General features: G+C 39.3%; 1 pseudogene; it reads right to left on the bottom strand.

Moving 5' to 3' along the window:
• Window positions 1-580: 580 nt before the first annotated feature.
• On the bottom strand, window positions 581-1,396 carry LOC110150594 (translation initiation factor IF-3, mitochondrial pseudogene; annotated as a pseudogene).
• Between the last annotated feature and the right edge of the window lie 3,646 nt (window positions 1,397-5,042).

Here is a 5,042-nt window from a genome sequence, read left to right as displayed (position 1 = left end):
TCTCACATAGTTTCTTCACTTGATAAAAATCTTACTTTTCTTTCCTCTTGCATCAAAATTATTTTTATATTTTTCCCTTGAGCTTGATAATTCTCTCTTCCTTATGATCTGTTCTATTTCCAAAGCTTTCTAAGGCATTCTTCACTTTATTTATTGAGTACTTCAGCTCCAGAATTTCTACTTGTTTCTTTTTTAGAATTTCAGTCTCTTTAGTAAAGTACTCCTCTGTCTGTTAGTTTTTATTTCTGAGGTCATTGAACTGCCTTTCTGAATTTTCTTTAGTTTGCTGGATTTCTTCATAACAGCTCTTTCAAATTCCTTATATAGATCATAATAGCCCATGTCTTTGGGTTTGGTTGCTGGAAAACTGCCATTTTCTTTTTGTGATACCGTAATACTGTGATTTTTCATAGTGTTTGATGAGAAGTGTCTCTGCCATGGCATTTGACATAGCGAACACCTTTCTCACTTAGGCAAGGCTTGGGTCACTTCAGTTATAATAGCTCAACAGATTGATAGTTAGGAGCCTTTTTCTTTTCTTCTTTTTCTCGTCTCTCAAAAGCATATTTTTTATTAAAAATCACTGGTGCAAGACATCGGATGCTCCATCCTTCCCATTTTCCCTGCTCACAGGGTCTCCTCTCTGGGTACCCTGAGCTGCTCTCCACGCCTTCTCCTCCTTTTTGCTCAAGAGACCAAGAACACACATCACACCCTTGTCACCTCTGATGGACTGAGGCCTGGATGAGAAGGTCACTGTTTCAGACATGGTCTGGAGGATTCTGTTGTTTCCTGCATTTCTTTTTTTTTTTGGCTCGCTTGCATTCTTCCCTTTCGTTATTGTAATCTGAACTTTGTACTTTTTTTTGAATCTGTTTACTCTTTGTATCCAAACCACGTTGTCCAACGTTTGAAGAAAAAGTCAGCCCTTTGTCAGGGTGGGTCCCAGCTTGAGCCAGGCCCTCTCCATCTTTCGGAGCCGCAGCCGGACCTGGTGATCTGTGAGCCGGTCAGGAGCTGATACTGGGCGCGTTCCACGCTGGGGTCCCTCTCCACCAGCCGCAGGTCCCGCTCGGCAGCCACGAGCCTGATCACGTTCGCTCTGAGCACGTGGTCGTTGCCCTGCTCGTCCAGCACATGAATGATAACGCTTGTTTACTTTTCTCCCAACATTACTGAAAGCCGTCTCATCGGTTGTTGTTGTTTTCTTTTCCCCTTCCCTCATCCTGGGTGTCTTCAGTACTAAGAGCTTTTGTGTGAATGAGGCAGGCTGGTACTGGGGACTGTCGTACGGGCACCGGCCTCTGTAGGATGTACTTACACAAACATCTTCTAATGCAGTTATTCTCAGTCTTTATGGCTGTAATGTGAACTTCTTTAGGAACAGAGCAGCCATCCTTCTTAGGAAGAACTGTAACCATCCCCAGTAGATGGCATTTAGTGGAGAATGACAGCTAATACTTGAGACGGGATCACTGAAAAACTCCACATCCTACGAGTACCGGAGGACAGACAGACAGATGTCCCGAGAGCCCGTCTCCTCTGGCCATGGTTTCTCTCCTGCAGCTCCTGTTTCTGTCCTAGCTCCTCTTCCCGGGGTTCTTCAGCAACAACCCTGACTGTCCTGTACCAGGCCACTGATTGATGAGGTTTGGCAGAAGCAGCCCGCAAACAGGCTCTGGGGTGAGACCCCTTTGCCTTCCACAGCGCGGAGTCTCCCTTTTGCTTTGTAGATAGAGAACAAGATTTTAGTTTTTCTTATTGGAGCTGATTTCGGGTGTGCCCACAACGAGGTAGGGAAATCCTCAAGCTGGGGGTCCCAGAAGCCAGTCCTCTTGCCTCCCGAGGCAGACAACAGGAGATATTTTGCTTCCATTCTGTCTACCTATTTCCCTTTCCTCTCCTTCCCCTTAGACAGTGCAGTCTCTCCTCAGGGAGCACCTACTCCCTTCTGCTGCACACACGTGGCTTAGCGGGTCCCCATTCATTGCCTTCATCCTCCACCCTTCTCTACCAGCAAAAGGGCGCCAGCAACTGCTGGACTAGCAACCAACTTCTCTTCCATCACTGCCCCTGGCCACTGCTGGCCTCTCTGCAACTCTCCTTGCTCCGCCACCTCCTCCACGATCCTATCCACCCACTTTTGGGTGCATAGATGAATGAATCTCTCAGGTGCCTGGCACACTTTGCAGAGGTACTTTTTTTTTTTTTTTGGTTATAGTTGTCTGATTAGTTGTAAATCAAAAGCTAGATTAAAAAAAAACAACAACATTGATTCACATCACCATGATGCTGATTTCACTTCAACTGTCCCTTTTACATAATTAAGAAGGATTGGAATATGGAAAAGACCTCAAGATTAGAAATATGCATATATATTCCAATTGTCCATCTTTAAATATATTAGCATCATTTCTGTGTGACCATATTTTCCCAAATATAATATGTTTCATAAATCATTTTTCATGATACCTACTGTAATCATTCTACTTCTGCTTTCCATCTCTGGAACTATTACTGTTAACTCAGGCTCCAGTCGTCTCTAAAGATTGCCTTTTTCTAATGTCCCATATCCAATCAGTGATTTTTCCATTTCAATACCTCTTACAACTTCCCATTTCTTTCCATTTCTGTTCAGGCCCTTATCACTTCTCACCTGGATTGCTTCAATAGAATTATAATTGGTCTCTAGGTTTCAGGTACTTCTCTTCACTCTCCATCTTGCTTACTATTGATAGATTAATCTTCCTAAAAGGCCTACAACACACTTTTCATCATGTCATTTCACTGTTCAAAAATCTTCAGTAAGAACATAGAAAAATGAAAATGGATCATTTGCTTGAGAAGGGAGGCTAGGCCAAGTTATTTTTTCTTTTGCTTTTCTTTTTAAATCCTACATTATTTTTTGCAATGTTGCTTTGTGTGATTAGTATAATAAAATTAATTACCTGAAAGTTAAAATTCTAGTAACCTCTACCATATGCTTCCAATGTACTTTACTACTTCTTATTCCACTACTCCAGTAAATAAAACTTAAATTCCCTCTACTTTAAAACTATAAAAATTACAACCTTGAATTTTTTTAACTTAAATCCCAATCATATGTAAATTGCTTAATCATATTAGCTGGAAATAATTCCTTCATATATACATAAACCTAATTTCTTGTGAGAACAAATCATTTAACCCTCATCATTTAAAGTTTTTTGTTAGTATTTATGTTTTCACCTTAATTTTTACTTTCTCCTCTAAATGAAAAAAAAAAGCACACCCTTAAGAAAAAGAACTCTTCCTTTTCTCTAAACCAGAGGCCACAGTAACTTGAAAACACACAGTAGGCATTTAATAAACATATATTATTTCATTAAATAAATGATCAAATGCTTCAAAGGCAATAGGGTACTCCATTTGCTCAGGGAGTACCTTTTTATTTTTGTTTTAAAATTAAAACCAGAAGCCAAGAAACAGAAGCCTTTGAGAACTCTTTCAAATGAGCCAGTGTTATAGAAATTGTTCAATCTGGTATCTAAAGACTGAGTATAAATGTGACACACCCAATTGTCACATTTATTGAACAATTAACTTATTGAATACAAATGAGATGCTCTTCGCTCATCCACTTAAGTTAGAAGGTACCATTCAGCACCTGGCTCTTCAATTTGACCTCAAGATGCAGGGAATATTAGCAGCACTCTAACTGTCCCTTTGTTGGTCTTTGGTTTCAAGAGTATCACTCAGAGATCAACACTAACTTGGATTGCTATCATTGTGGAGATTGGATAGGAGAAATCTACTGAATCTATCATTAATGCCTTTTTAATGATATATTTAATTGCTGTGGCACAGAGTGTATGAAGTGTGACAACTTAACAGTAGCCTAAGGGGAGGGGCAGACTTGTAAACATATAAATAATTAGGGCATCATTTCTCTTTTCCCTTCTCTTCCAATGAAACAACTAAGCTAGGTCAAAGAAAGCAAATGAATATATCTAGCTCCTTGTACAGATAAACTGATATTTTTACTACACATTTAATCCATGTTTCATGGCAGTAAGCAATGCAGGTGAACATCTGATTACTCAATCATCTGATACTCTTCACAAAAGCTGGAAATTACACTCATTTTAATCTTATGTTAGCAGGCAGTAAACGTAGCTTGAAGCAGGCCAAGTGGCTGCTTGTAAAATGCTGGTAAATTGTCAGAGGATGTAAAATATCTCTTTTGGCCTCTACTTTCCACCTCAGTTCAGCAAAAGAGAGAGGTGGCAACATACCCACTACCTCAGCCACCAGTTTCTGCATCTGTCAGCTTCTACCCTAGAAAAATATTAACTGAACAATCACTGATTGAACAGATTTCCACATACTAAACCTGAGGAAGTAGTTTCAGCCCACTGGTGGTATAGCCAGTGATAACCACAGTGACCACTGAATTCTTCTTTAAAATTATTAAAAAAAAAAAAAAAAAGCTAGATCAAATCGTGTAAGAAAGTATTTCCTTGCTTTAACTGAAACACAATGAGTAACAAATATGTAAAATACAGAAATTTCTATTGAGTTCTTTCTGTTCAGGCTGACTTTGGAGTAGATTACAAAATCCTAAGGGACTTTTTAACTCTATTTCCTTCCATTACAACTTTTAAGTATGTAAAACAAACTCAATACATTTTAAAATTCCACCGTTATTTTTTTATACCAAATAAAATGCTACTGCTAGTCAGAGCTACTTGATGCTGTTGGTTGGATGAGCAAATGACATCTATCTCAAAGCAATCATATTACCTCTTTATATTGTCAATCTCTATTACCCTTCATCCAAATATATCTATAACCAGGATTATTTCTTTCCATACTACATAAAGTGTCTTGGTTTGTGGCACAAATTGATATCTGCAGAGTCTGGGGATCTTTGGCATGATAACTGGTTGATTTTCTGCTTCTATTTCCCAGTGTTTCCATTTGCTTCAATTCACTATCCCTCAACACATCCTTCAATAGTGTCATCTTCCAACCCTCTAATAGCTTTGCCATTGTCATCTGTC

This window comes from Odocoileus virginianus, chromosome 13 (assembly GCF_023699985.2).
Source record: "Odocoileus virginianus isolate 20LAN1187 ecotype Illinois chromosome 13, Ovbor_1.2, whole genome shotgun sequence".
In the NCBI taxonomy this organism is placed as follows: domain Eukaryota; kingdom Metazoa; phylum Chordata; class Mammalia; order Artiodactyla; family Cervidae; genus Odocoileus; species Odocoileus virginianus.
Note: the sequence above shows the minus strand (reverse complement) of the source record. Positions and strands in the feature narration are given on the sequence as shown.